Genomic DNA, 16252 nt, shown 5'->3' on the forward strand with positions numbered 1-16252 from the left:
TCATTGGTATTGAATTCCAAGTAAATTTAAAGAAATTGCATAAGAATAAGATGTCTTTAAATTTATTTAGAATTTCGAAATAAATGACTGATTCGTTCTGTATTCACGGAAAAGAGACCGAAAGTAAATAAACAAGTTACCAGAAGGTTTGATACTATGGGGATACTGTTAAGTATTTTCTCTGGAATAAAAATAAAAGAAGCAAACCAATACTATTACCGACGTCTTGGCTCCCATTTGTTCTTGTTCAACCCAAACATGTCATTGATGTCACCAAGTGGCGCATTTCTTCTAGTCTATCTTTTCCGTGAACGCAGTATAGATGAATATTTTCAAATTGGTGCGACACTGCAAAACAACCGAATATATCTGAAACAGCTTCCGCGGGCAGCCACAACGAGGAGACATTTAAACTTAATGGAAACTAGGGGGCCGGCACTTGCAGGGACTCGGTTAAGAATCGGAGTATTATAAGATATAATGAGGGTTGGCGTCTGAAGTCCGAACTGATGAGGGGCCCGCCTTGGCTCTCTGCTTACAGTGCACAATCCATATTGTTTATCTATCTCACGCTCCTTGCTTTTTTTAATTTCAGTTTGTTACTAAAATAAAGAATGTGTTAACTTTAGAATATAAGATTAAAATAAAAAACTTCACCCGACTGCAAAAATTGCATTGGCCGACATGATTTTTGTGTCTGGCTTCTGAGTATTAAATTGTGATTTGTTTTATGTTTCTAATAAAAGGAAAAAATAATTTTTTTGATCAAAGTTTGTTATTGTAGAAACTAGAGGATTTTTTTGAATTCTGAAGTGAAATACAGGATTTTTTTTTTTTTTAAATGACTCAAAAAGGAAATTTTTTGCTGAACACTAATGCTTTTAATTTAAAAATAATACACTAAATAACAGCTCGTAAACGTAAAATAAAAAAAAAATTAAGCTCAAAAATTAATAGTTTTGGAGATTTTATTATGTTTGTACGAACTGTCTCGTATTAAACTCTAAATATAATCTCCCATCTCATTATGCTGCCCTTGGTAACGTTTTTCAAAGTCCATCACATGTTGGTGAAAACCCTCTTCTGGCTCCTCCGAGTAGGCACCCATATTAAAATTATAATTTGAAAACGCAGTTTTAGATGATTTTACGTGATGGTTAAGGAGAAGAAATTCGAGGTATTCTTTGGAAGCTTTTGAAACTTGAAACTGAAGCTCCAAAAACATAATTTTAGCAGACCGTCGATGATGTTAGGTGGAGGAGTTTTCAAGGGTTGTCCCTCGGAAAATTTTCGAAGTTGAAGCAAAATTTAAGACAATCTTTAATGTCGTTGGTGAAAGAGGAGGAAACGCTCCCCCAGAAATTTTTTGAAGCGGTTACTTTAAAAACGCAGTTTTAGCTGATCTTTGGAATCGTTATTTTTTTTATTTTAGTAGTTTTTACGGTTTTGCGATTCTATTATGTGGTTTTAGATGATCTTGTGGAAGAAGTTTTATCCAATTTTAAATTGTTACAGAAAATATCTTATTTTTTATAATCTTATTTGGAAAACGCTTCAAAAGATTTCTTATCTCATTGAGAGTTAAAATGCCGAAAAGAATCCCCTTACCGAAAAAGAGGGATCATCCGAGACGGAAAGCTGTTCCTCACCCCTCCCAGATACACCACTGCTAAGTAGAAGTATTATAGTGACCCAGAAAATGAGCCATACACGCAAATTATTATTATTATTATTTTTTTTTTTTTCTGAAATCTAGCGATTTTTTCCTTCTACCTCTATTCTATCTAGTTTTTCTACAAAAGAAATTATGGAAGTGTTTTACCTTAAAAATGTAATACTGTCTTAAAATAATCTTGACAAATTGCCGCCCCTCTTGCTATTACACTCCTGGCGAGACTCTCATCAACTCTAGGTACGCCTCTGGCCTTGTTTAGTGGTCTGCTTTATTTAGTTTACCAGGTTATTTTTCATTTTATTAAAATTTTTAAGCTTGTCCTCTTGCCAAAAAATTGTGTTTTACTTTTTTGGAAATGTGTTTCAATAATTGAGTGTTAGCCATGATTGGCGAATTTTGAATGTAATCATTTTATTTTGTTTGTTATAGACAAAGCCGTAAATATTAGTACACAGTCTTTGGCGTCAAAGAATCGCTAAGAGTGTCGGTAATTAAATGAATCTTGGCGAAAACGTGTCGCACAATATAAGTCAAGCCTCGTTTTTAGCCTACTTGTCTGTAAAGTAAAACAAAAAAGAAAAAAGCATGAAAGAAGGTGTAATGGAGCATTAAAATATTTCTAAAAACAAACACAAAAAAGTAAAAAAGGAATAATGCAATGAAATAAAATTATCAAATTAAAAATTGAAAAGTAGGATTTTGAGAAGGGGAAATATGTGTGTGTCAGTCTGTTTGTCCTCTCCCCCCCCCCCCCCCTCTAATTAATAACTTTAGAGTGAATAGGCGGATTCAAACAAACTTTCTTTTGTTGCTTCAAACACACTTTGTTGGAAAAAACTCTAGATAAGGAACATATACAGTGGCCGCCGCTTGGTATTTATCACGTTTGTTCTAAACAGTTTGATTTCATAAAAACTGCGGATTCAATAAAACGGCTAATTCAATACAGTTTGGATTTTGTTCTGTTTTTGACAATTTGATTCAGAAAGTGGTTGATTCAATTAACCACTGATTTCAATTAATCGGCGTCTACTACAGTCTTTTATTTATTTATTTATTTATTTATTTTGATTACATGTGAATGGCATACAAGTTTTTAGTTTTTAGTTTCAAGAAATAGAAAAAAAGTTATTAATGAAAACCGAAATACCATCACTCGTAGAGGACTTAACATTGACGCACGTCGAAGATAAATATGAATGGATGAAAATGTCAAGAACTCATAGCGCAAATCTTTTTACTAGGGCTGCAGAGTCGAAGAGAAAATAACTATCTTCCGACTCCGATTCCTAGAATTTTGGGGCACTTGACTCCGACTCATGAATCCAAAAGTCAATCTAACTCCGACTCTGACTCCCGCAGCGATTGCCAGAAATGCAGACTTGGAGGGGAAATGACCGACTCCGACCTCTTGGAATTTTAAATACTTCAACTCTCGACTCTAACTTCGACCACCTTCTCCCCCAAAATCAGTTCGACTTCAACTCCGACTCCGCAGCCCCCGTCTTTTACTGTGAAATAGTAATCGTTGAGGTAATTTGTTTTTCTTTTCATTTTAAATATTTAATTAATTAATTTTGGTATTTGGCAACGGGAAATGCAAAGAAATGCGACTTACCTAACAGCGATTTCGCAGACACTAGAATTTACTTCCCCTTCTCAATGAAGCTTAGTGAAATCAAACGGAGAAATCGCCGCCGACTTTGAAAAATTAATGTATTTTCAGATAGCTCGGGGTCGATTTTTGCTGTTTTTCGAAAAAAAAAAAAAACATTGAATGTATTCGTTTTGACTCCCTCCCCCTGGAAAAATTCAAAATAACAGCATTTATTAAATAAGCCTCTCGAAAGATCTCATCAACCAAAGATTTAACGACACATCCTGTGCTTCGTGATCTAGTTCAGAGTATGACTTTTTCAAAGCTGAATGTTTGCGTTTCACAGCTTCAATATTTAACAAATAGCATCGTAAATTTCATAAGTGCAATGCAATTGGTTTTCATATGGCATCGTCAGGACCACCGAGAGCCAAAAAGCAGACCCGTCATTTTAAAGGTTTCCAGGTGGTGGTGGGAGAGGGAAAAGGGCATGAATTCAATGCATTTTATGGGGGAAAAGCTTGGAAACACTAGCAAAATCCATAATTATATTATGTTTCTAAAATCCCGTGGAGTCAATTAACCCTTCCCCCTGATTGACTGAATAACAGGCATGTGCTTATCAGTTTGATCGCCGAAGCCCTCCCCTTTAAAATTCACACAGTTTTTACTGCTCTAGGTTCCAACTAGGCCTGACCGACTTTCGTGGACCCTGACATCATTATCACTCGTGTAATGCTAGGAATATAATTCCATGCAAGATTTTCAGGAAAAGAACATTTGACCACAAAATTGTTTTTAAAATAATCAAAATACAAGAGGAAATCAAGTAAATAAAAACTATGTTGTAAATAATGAACGGAAGCAAATTATGAAGAGGCTAAACAATATATCATAGGTTAGGCTGCAAGTTGTCATGCCGCAAATCTCCACACTTGAGAAAGTGTTTTTCTAAATCGGCGAATTTTTCAAAATGTCTCGACTTGCGTAAAAATGGTGGTGTTCCTTCAGTAAAAGATCGACATTCAGTTCCTGTGATCAAATAGAAAAGACTGTTTTAAAAGAAACTAGCTTTTAATCTATATACATAAATGGCTATTTAAGCTTCAAAACTACTCGACAGATTTTAATCATTTTTTTACCAGAGATAACTACCTTATCCGGAAGCAACATAGGCTATAATTTATTCCTAAAAAAAACTTAGTTTAAAAAAGTAATGATGAAAAAACAGTAAAATTTCCTGTAATTTCCCCATTAAATGATTAAATATAAAATCCATTATTAGAAAAATTCTTTGCCTTACAAGACAACAGTAGTTAGTGATCATAAATGAAAATTTTGAATCACAGCTTCTCGGAGCAAACATGAATTTAAAGTCATTTAAATATTTGGAAACTCTACTTTTTGAATATTTAAGGAAACATAGTAGAGAGCTTTATGTGTGTGTGTGTGTCCTATTTAATTAAATAAATACAAAAAGCGCACGGTCTTTTTTTTGTGATCTCTGTGTTTGTTAGTTCATATTTTTTTAAATTCTTCAAATCTTTATATGCTTAAATGTAGTGCTATTTGTTTCTAACTGAATACTATTTCGTTCTTATTGCTATTTTACTTTTATGGGTAAGGAAGAAATTCGATTTTTAATCACGTCAAAGCAGTGTGTTTTGAGTTCTTTCAGTTAAAAACAGGAAACGAATGAAAGTAGCGAATTGGTTTCTCACAATTATTATGGACCCAGGCAACGCCGGGTATTTTTACTAGTCTATTTACATAAATGACTACTTCTGTATGCAAGGATGTAAGTATGTCTGGGGGTCATCTTCAAAACTACTGGACCGATTTTAATAATTTTTTCACCATAGATAGCTACATTCTCATGAAGAAATATAGGCTATAATTTGTTTCTAAAAAACTTAGTTTAAAAAAAGTAATGATGTAAAACAGTAAATTTAATGCAATTTTCCCCATTAAATGAGAAAATATAAAACCCACTGTTACAAAAATTCGTTGCCTTACAACAGAAATATTATTTGTAATCATAATGAAAATTTTGAACCAATGCTTCTCTGGAGTAAGGATTAGAAAATTTTGAAATAGGTCGTATAAGTAGATAGAAGCCGCCGCAGGCGGCATTCTTGGCGTTTAAAGGTGAATGGCACAAAACAGAATTGGATATAGATATAGAAAATACTTTATACATATTCATATTGATAAAGATAGATATGGATTGAAAAATACCACAGCCAACTTTATTTAAACAGCCACCAAAGGCGGGCAATCTTGGCGTAGAAAGGTGAATGACCAAGAAGGCCAAACAGCCACTGTTGGTCTGGCCCACTGTTGGTTTGATTGCATCAAAAGGGTAATGGCGTAAAAAGGCAAACCGGCTGGTCGCCGCAGGCAGCTAGTTATTTAAATAAAAGTCAACACTTTTGCATGTTAAGCTTAACAAGTAACAACTGCTGCACCCATAATAAAACTGCCCTAGAGACGGTGACTCATCATACCAAAAATATTCGCTCTGCGTCCGCATTGCGCGGATATTTTTCCTGCTTTTCTGAAACTATAAAAGCAATTCGCAAAATCAGCTATGAGAATAGTCTGAGTTTGGATAATTGGAGTTTCTATCGTATGTATAAATACGTTATTAAATATGTTTTCGAAAGACGGGTTTTCAAATGCAAATCGGCGGCAGAAATGATATTCTAATCAAAAAAGTTTTATATTTTTTCTTAAAACATCATTTAAAACCATTTCCAAGCTATGTCCAAAAGGCAATCAGGTACTTTTTCCCACCATAGGACTGTGATCTACCAATGAGCACAGCAGATTTCTTGTAAGAGAAATAAGTTAGTTGTATAACGAGGTGAAGTGCAATAAAATATCTACCGTTCGTGTTTATCTGCTAGGTTGTAGTCCCCTATATGAAAACGTTTTCATACAGGGACTCTAAATTGCATAACAACTTGCGAGAAAAAAAAAGGTAACTAATAAATATAGAAACCTTGAATCCAGTAGAAAATTCAATGAAAATATTTCATTGAAAATGTAATCTTGTGTGAATCGTAGGCTTCAAAAAATAATAGGACTTAAATTTATCTTCAGTATTACTAGCATTTTACATTCAATGGACAAGGCGCGCTGTTATGCATTCTTAGAAAGGAGCTCCGATTGCAATTCAAATCTTAGCTACTACGGCAGACTACAAGAAAGAGCGACAGGAGTTATTATTTTATTGAACAATACCTTTTATTCAGTAAACCATAGTTCCGGTTGTCTGGCATTTTGGGGAAGAAGTGACGTCATTATGAACAGACATTTTCAGCGAGTTGGCAATAAGGAAGTTCGTTTATTAACGGCAACCGTGCTATTCAATTAAGTAGGCGGGTTATTTTGAACCGATAAAAATAAAAAAATGTACCCGCCAAAATTTTTACAATTTAATGCATATTTATGCTCAAAAAACGCTCCGAAACGTTTTTCAATCCCCAACTCTTTCTGGAAATGATATGCTTTTACACCTATTTGCGAGGTGGACTTCGGATTTCTTCATAGAACTGAAGCCAGTTACAGTTCAACGTGTAAAGTTGATACTACACAAACATTTGTTATGTATGGTCATCGGCTAATTTACCGGCATGCTTTAGCCTACAATGTGCTTTTAAAATTGGTAAGTCCAATCTTTATCTAATATCGATGTGCATAAATCAATAGATCATATTCTATCTGATGTTTGTTATCATCCGAAAATAGTTTAGAATTTAATATGAATACAAATATTGAATTCTATCCCCTGCGTACGTTTCTTCTTAAATTTTTACAGTAGGCTGTTATGTTTTTTAACTAACATGTAAATATAAACATTTTTTAATTATGTATAATGCTTATATTCCATAGAAACTTTGCATTGATCAGCAACATCGCGAAAATATGCTTCCTAAACTTAATACTGATGCTAGCAAGGTAATAATAAACAATATTTTTGGTCTAAAAGTGTTCAATCCTATGTATCACAAAATATTAATGAAGGATCAGTAATGCATTAGATGTATAGTGAAGTTACGGAATGTTGGCACTCCTGCCTGGTCGAGTTGATTTCAAAATCGGTTAATAACAATATAAAAGTGGCTTGCTATAATCAAGCTTTGGCGAGACAAATTTTTTCATGAATCGTATTTTATTAAACCCAGATATAGACCAACACGTGAACGTTGTTCACAGAAAAAGTGCAAAAATTTCAGACAATTTTGATATTTTTTTAAAGTTTTTTGTTTATCTTAGTTTTCTTCCTGTAGCCAGGGGTGTACTAACCTTGCATTTTTGAGAGGGGGAAATTCTTATTTTGGCGATTGAAGCTTCAAATTTTACTGAACAATGAAATACGAGCATACATATATCAGGCTTCTGACCAGAGGATATTTGGGTCCGTTAACGGATCCTTCACAAAAATCCGATCAACCAAAACGGACCTTTCACAAAATCCCGATCAAACAAAACGGACCTTTCACAAAATCCCGATCAAACAAAATGGACCCTTCACAAAATTCTGATAAACAAGATCGGATCTTTCACAAATTGTTTATTGAAAGAGCAAATCTGAAAGCAAAATAACGCATATTTCTGTGTATAAACCGATAATTTTTGGAAACGTTTTTGAAGTCCAGTTAGAGGGATCAGCTTATATAAAATCGGCTAATTTTGAAAGAAAAAAAACTGCACTCTTGCGATAAATAATTGCTACTGCCAAATAAATATAATGGTTGTTTGTTTGTTTTATCACAGCTAGTTAGCAGCGGTGTTGTTGTAAACTTTTCTGGAAAAGCATTGCTAAGCACTTTCCTCCCCGCTCATGATTTAATATACTATAATAATATATATCTGCAATATGAACTTAGAACTGCAAAAGTATAGTAAGGGTGGGGAAAAATATGATCGCTTCAGATAGGGTTACCAACTTCAAAACTATCACCACTTAGCGTCTGGCATTGAACCTATATAATGACTTGATTAGAAAATATTCTCATCATTTTACTAGCTTGTCAATATTTGCGTTTTTACGGTGTGGTGCGATGTTTAATTGTTATTTTGGGAGAAAATTATATGGGTTTTGATTTTTCGATGCTAACAAGGATGATTAACTTTAAATAAACTCTTTTAATTACCGTTTTTTTTTTTTAGATGTCTACATTTTGAAAAATGCAATCTTTTAACATCCGATATGAGAATCATATTTTGTTCTTTTTTTCGAGCTAACTTCGCTTTGTTAGGATGCAAATAAATGAAAAGTCTCTTTATTTCTGTTAGAATTCTCATTTCAAGTTTTTAAAGCAAAATTCCATTATGATTCAAAAATTAAAATGCTGAATAGATGGTATATTTTATTTTATCTATTTATTTTATTTTATTTTATTTTATTTATTTATTTATTTTTTTTTTGCTTCAACTGTGTCCACAGATGTTAATGAAATGTTTATCATGGGACTCTAAAAAGCAATTTAAAAATAATTTTATCAAAAATATTTCTTTTACAAGTCGTTTTTATACTTTTGATGCCTTCACTTTGAGAATTGCGATCTCTTTGCATCCGCTATCGGAATCCGATTTTTCGAATTTTTGATGTTTATTACGCTTTGTTAAGAGGTAAAAAATTAAAATAACTTTTTATTTTTGTTAGAGACGTACCGAGTAGCACTTTGGCCGAGTACCGAGTACTCGGCCTTTTATTACTCGGCCGAGTACCGAGTTACCGAGTACTCGGCCTTTCACTACTCGGCCGAGTTCCAAGTACCAATTATGTTTTAAGAAAAACCACCGACACACATGTGATGAATTTTGAACTTATTGGAATAGTAGTATAAACCTCCTTGTCCATATAATAGTTTTTAAAACTAAATTCCTGCTGAAATTTAATTACGCAGTATATATATACAATTTTGTTTGTGTCAAAAATTTTACAAAAAAATAATTTTTTAAATTAAAAATAAATAAATAAAAGGTATGATTAATCAAGTTGGAATTAAAACAAATTACAGTGAAATCCCTCTAATGCGGACACTAACAGGACAAATTTTTTTTCTGCAATATAGAGGTGTCCGCAGGACAGGGGTTTAATAATGTTATTTGCATTGGAACTGGGGAATTAAAAATTTTCCGCATAAGAGGGGTGTCCGTTAGGAGGGGTTTCACTGTATACCAATCAATTATAGTTCTAGTCTGCCAAACATAAATATTTTTTAAAAGCAGATAAAACGAATGTGCAGGAACACTGCAGACACGTGTTTCTGCCCCCCCCCCCCCCCCCCCGTTACAAGGAACGTCTTTTTCAGTGCATAACATGTGAGCTAAAGAATGTAAAGACATTCAACAAAAAAATAAGACTTTTGTCGGATGCCTTTAAATTTACGAGCCCCCATTTTGTGCATTGAAAAAGGAATTCCTTGTAATGCCAAAACACGTGTCTGCAGAGTTCCTGCACTGTACTTTTAAGGTTGTTTTATTTTTTAAGCAAAGGTATTTTTACATTTTTTATAACTAATTTTTGTTTGTAGCAAAAATCCATTTTTCATATAAAAATTCCATATTTTCTATACTTACATTGTTTGCGTAATTTTTAATAAATAAGTTTTATTAACTTTGGGGACATTAAAATAAAGATTTATTCCATTGAAGCATTACAAACTTCATTATTCTCAAAATTTAAGTTTGACTTATAAATTTTAATTGTAAATGATTGCAGAATATAATGCTTGCTCTTTTTTTATAAATTTTAGTATCTGTCTTGGACTATATTCAATTTTTTGCAACTACTCGGTATTGGCCGAGTATCTGATCAGAATTTGGCCGAGTACCGAGTACTCGGCAAATTGGCCGAGTAGGCCGAGTACCGAGTAGTTACCGAGTACTCGGTACGTCTCTAATTTTTGTTAAAATCACGGAATTTATATATTTTAAACGAAATTCTGCGCTTTTTAAGAGTCTTGGGTCACAAAGTTAAATGCTGAACCCTATTCTGAATTTTATGTTATTTATTTATTTTTTTGTTACAATTATTTTAAATACTGGACAGAAATATTTGTAGTATAATTTAACATAATGTAGAATGATAGATAAATATTGATACTTGAGAGAGCGATGTCCCCCCCCCCCCTCCAAATATCAGAAAAACACTCCAAAATGATATTCTCGACATAGAAGAGGAAAACACTCAACTTTAAGTTTAATTGATGCAGTTTGTGCCATCTCTAAATTATAAAATTTCGTTTTGACAATTTTTTTTTTTTTTTTTGCGAAATTATTTGATTTTTCACAAAATTTATGCATTTTTCACAAAAAACGGACCCTGTGAAAAATTCTGGACAGACCCCTGCATATATGCCCTGCATCTTATTGAGGAAACATTAGGCATCGTTGTTTTTTTTTTCAATAATTGCAACTTTGCAGTGCCTTCAAATTTGCTGAATCTTTGGGCAAAATTGCCGTAGAAGGAAATTTTTTGGGAGGTCACAGTGACCTCTCTTTGGAGTATCTTCGTTTGTGGCATTTCTTGATTCTCACAATGGCACTTTACTTTCAGAACTTAAGATTTTTACTGTTGGGCAATATAGAACCGCAAGCATACAGCAATTTTGTATTCCCAGAATTTTTTTTAAAAAAATGTTTGAATTTGCAAACAGTTTTATATTTTGTCTGGCTTTGTTGTTTTAAGAATAGAATTTTAATACCAATTTAAGACTTGTACCTAGCTCCCTGATAAGCAGTACATTATGAAAGTTCTCATTTACTAACCTGCAAACTATTTTTAAAGAATAAAAGGAAAAGAATTTTCTAGGATATGAAAAGTTAATTTTTTTATCAAATAACTTTTAAATTGAAAATGGAAACTCCCCCCCCCCCCCCAAGTCCCCTCTCTTTCCTGACTCAGAAAATAGTGTTTGTTAAGGGGACTTGACTTCAACAAAAAAAGTAAGATCCAAAATAATGCCTTAATTGATTAAAAATGTGCTCAAGATGGACTGGTCGAACCAGATCAATGGGTTGCCGACAGCTAATCTAAAGGAATCTGTAATAAGATTCGCCCAGTGCCAATAAAATCTTGAGCATGCCAGTGCACTGCTTTACTCAAAATTTTATACATTGCATACGGGGAGGTGGGATACATTGGACCGTGGGACAAGTTGGACCGGTCTCAATTATTTTAATACTATTAAAAAAAATTATTTTATGACCAACAAATAGCACCTATGGTCCTACAAATCCTATAATGAAATGACATGGTCAGTCTTGCATAATATAGACGAACGCGTGAACGGTGTTCGCAGAAAATTTTTGGCTCCGCAGAATTTTTTTTTTTTTTTTTAACTGCTAACGTTGATTTCAATTTTTTTTTTAAGGGAATTTTTAAGAAAATCCCAGAATTTATTTCTGTTAAAGCCTTTCTCCAAAAGCCTTTTAAAGCACATGTGTAAAAAAATAATGGTTTTGGCAGTTTTCTTCAGTTGGTGAAAAATATGCAAATTATATGTTATCACTAGCTGTACCCGACGCGCGTTGCTACGCCAACAAAAAAATACATCATTATACTGATTTTCATGACAATCGGTTGAACGGGGCAGAAGTTGCTACTCTGCAGTGCCACCTGGTGGGGAGTGGCTTCAATGAGCATATTATGCACCTTCTCCGTGGAAAAATACATATATATAGCAATTTTCATAATAATCGGTCCAGGTATCCAGTGAAGCCGTGACTATACTCAAATTTTGTACTCACGCAGTTTGCAAGATCAATCCATCGCTAAAAATATCAAATAGAAAAAGTTTTAAATCCCCCCGTTGCATGAAAAGCCATAAAACAATAAAAAAAGAATTTATTTGTTCAAACTTAAGAAAAATGGCAACAGCTAACTTCTTATCAATGAGATCTCTCCCTCGAAGTAATTTCTGCAGCCGATCATTTTATTGGTATTTATCCAATGGATTGTGACTTAAATTGGAATAAAAAAGGAACTATCGATCGGATTGTTTTCGAACCGGTCTATAAACATTCCCAGTACCAAAAATAACAAACGGTGAAAGTTTCAGCCAAATCTGCCGGGTAGTTTTTGAGTTCATGGATGACATACAGACAAACATTCATTTTTATATATATATACAGATAAAAAAAAATTAAATGATTTAAAGCACTTTTTTTTTTTTTTTGTCTTTTTCATACTTGAATATAAATTTAATTTTTATTCAAGGGTGAGTTAGTCAAAATAATTATTTGCAGAAAATTTTCCAGTTAGGTTTTTGTGTTCGCAGAAAGCTTTTCATTTTATCCAAGTCTGGACATGGTACAGTTATATTTGAACAAATTTGATTCCAGAAAGTGTTATTTCAATAGTCCTGAGTAATTTTCGGAAAACTGTAACTTAATTTTTTCAATGTGTTTCATCAAGATTGTGGAAAAAAATTGAACTCCTTTCTTAAAGTAAGTTCTTTTAGTTCACAATAATAGGCAATTTTTTCATTTTTTGTCAAAAAGGAAAAAAATACATCACTTTTTCATGTCAAGAAGGTGGGGTAAATTGGTCCACTCTTTGTAGGGCGCGTTGGACTGGACCAAACTGTCCCACATAATTTTTAAACTTTTTTCTCTTAAATCTCAATAATTTAACAATATTCAAATTGTTTGTATATTATACATTGATTTCATTTCATGTTACACATGTTTCGAAATAATATTGGTAGATACAATGTTTTATACTATATATCACTAAAATTATAAAAATATTGTTTAAGTTATGCAGTCCAATGTGCCCACCAGGCGGACCAAGGTACCCCACCCGTGCGGCACGTTGGTCCACTCTACAAGGTTCAATTAAAAAATTAATATAAAAAAAGTTTATCAATTCAACATTTCCCATAAAAATCTGTGGTGTTGAGAAGTGTTTAGGGAAACTTACTGTAGAAAATCGAACTCCTCATTAAATTTTTTGATGAGACAAAAATTGATAAGTAAAAAAGCGCACCAACATGCCCCACCTCCCCTTACACATGATTTTTTCATATTTGCAAGGAATTCCATTATCATTCAAAAAGTTGTAAACTTCGTCATATGTAAATCAAATTAAGCTAGTTTTCACTCAGATTCATGATTTTACGATCATTAATTCAATGTTTTTACAGGCATGCTAGCAAAAGTTCCTGCTATTTCTCATGTCTCTATGCTATTGTATTGTGTGCCCTAAATATGTAAAACTGAGCATTGACATTTTCAAAACTGTTACACAGACCCGGCTCCTGGTCTAGGTGACCACCTTGGCGGCAGCTTTTAGGGGCGGTAAATTTCGAAATGGAAACATTTTTTTTCGAAGTATTAATATCTGTTTCAGAGTCATAAAATTCACTTCTTCAATGCTTAAAAAAAAAAAAAAATCATTTAGAGTGTGTTCCCAGTGCTTGGATATGCAAAACAAAGTTTGGAATTTAACAAGAAACTCAATTTAATTTTAGAGACAGCAAATTACGTGGTTTAAAAATCTTTTGAAAATATTAGTTTTAGTGCTTTAAGTTACACTACTTAATGTGTGTACCAGTGCTCGGATATGCAATGACAGATTTATGCAAAACCCAGTTTAGAATGTAAGTAGAAACTCACTTTAATTTTAAGCATTTTACAATTATTTTAATTTTATTTAATATGTTATTAATTTATATTATTATTGATATTCAATGGGGGGTGGGGAACACTTGTCATTATAGCCTAAGGCGGCAGAAATACTAGAGCCTGCCCTGTTGTTACTCTTACCTAATTCATTGTTGGTTATCGTAACTCACCAATTCAATCACATGTCAATAAAGTCCTTACTTTTATTTTTAGTCTTATAAGTGCTTACAAGTCCTTATTTTAGTGCCCCAAGTCCTTGTAAGACCTTTTTTGTACTCTGCTATTCAAAACATTGGAGTTTCGTTTTTCTAATAAGGCACTTGGGTCATCACCCACTTGCTCCTGCCGCCCCCAAGTTGTACAGATTCCTCAGATCTAAAAATAGGGAGAAAAATTTCGGAATTAAAAGATATTTAATCGATAGCTAGTTTTGGATCATTTTATTTTGTCAGATTTTAAGGAATTTTTATTGTCATATTTTTAATGTATCTTTTATATTCTATATTGTACATAATCCTTCAATAGATTGAATTCAAGAAAATGAAACTTGAATGAAATGAATTTTATTTAAAAATGTGTGTGCCAATTTGTTATTTATTATTTTTAGAGATCCTTATTTCTTGGGGATTTTCTGGTCCTTAAAAGTCCTTGACTTCAATTTAAAGAAGTGTGCATGATCCCTGATAGATGTTTTCTTGCATTTAAAAAAAATAAGAAAAAATTAAATATTCTAGATTGACTGAGTCATTAAAGTAATTCATGTCAAGAGAATGAAGAATCCCAAAATTCAGTCTTCTTGCTATTGTGGTAAATCTGGAGAGTAAGTTTTTCATCATTTTTCAGTGAATATGAATATATATATATATATATTTTTCTTATCTTCAACGAAAAAATTTAATCAAAGCTATTCTTAAATAAATATAGTTACCAAAGTAAGCAGTTTTATCAAATTGATTTCAACACAGCAGAAAAAAATATTTCTAATTCTTCCCATTTCGTAAAACAGTCAACCCTTTGTTCATATATTTCATTAAAAAGTAATAATTTTAAAGGGTAATGCCGAAATGTTTTTCTTAAGAAATCATAAGTTTATTTGCTAAGCAGAAAAAATGCATTCATTAATATTTTAAAGTATTCAAAATGAAATATATGAGGCATCACATGCGGGACAAAATGACTGTTTTCCATGGAATGGCCCAAGTGCAAAGTCCTGTACTATGCCTCCATTCTGGGCACCTAAAAGTCTTTTCTGTTCCTCTAAACATCAAGGATTTCCGAGTGCTTTGACACCATTCCAAATATCTTATCACTTTCGAAGCAGTGTTTTCAATCAGAATGACAGAAAATTTTCAATCATGGCCTTTAGATGACTACACGCACATGTTGAACCAGGGCTATAACCAGAAAATAATTTCAGGGAGGGTTTAAAAACTTTCATGCGGAGCTTTGCACTATTTGTGCTAATGTTCAAGTCTTCTGGTTATGTATTATGAAAGCATTTTATATAATTAATATACATATGAAAGACATTTGTGTTTTGGAACAATATTTTTTGGAAATTTTTAAATACACGCGAACATTTAAGTGTCAAACCGAACTTTTCGGGGGGGGGGGGGGTGAACACCCCTCCCCCTGTATACGACCCTGTGTGGAACGAAAATTTTTACCTTATTTAACCAACCATTTTCAGATCAGTCTTTGAGGGGGAAAAAGCAGATGTAGACAGTCAACAATGACATTCCTTGCAGAAATCTGTTGAAACTCTGCAGACTTTCTGCAAATATCTTCTAATTCAAGATGTAATTTTGCAGAACTTCTACGAATTTCATCAAATGTGAAGTAAATCTTTAGCTCCTGCAAATAACGCATAATACTTAAATTTTTGCTTGAGATTTCCGCCGAAATTGTATAATTTTAGATTTACTTCTAATTTAAAGAAATAGTGCAAAATTTCTGCAAAATTACATCTTTAGACGGAAGACATATGAAGAAAATCTGCAGAGTTTCTGCAGAAAATTCATTAAGTTTCCCCTCACTTTTGAATAGAATTATTCTGCAGCTCAGGTATCTGTTCTGCGGCATACATCACAAATTTTACAGGGGTGATTGTATTCCGGTATTTTACCAAATTTTCGGTATTTTCGGACGTATTTCCAGTATTTTTATGTCCGAAAATACCGGAATTATGTTTTTTTTTCTCGTTATGCTTTTATCTCCCGACCTCCGCAATTTTTTTAAAAATATATAATACTCGCTATATATACCTGCAAGAGCCTTAAGATGAACAAATGTCAAGATAATTTGTATAACACGAGCTCATAAGCACCTTTGTAACC

The sequence above is a fragment of the Uloborus diversus genome, chromosome 9 (assembly GCF_026930045.1).
Source record: "Uloborus diversus isolate 005 chromosome 9, Udiv.v.3.1, whole genome shotgun sequence".
NCBI lineage: Eukaryota > Metazoa > Arthropoda > Arachnida > Araneae > Uloboridae > Uloborus > Uloborus diversus.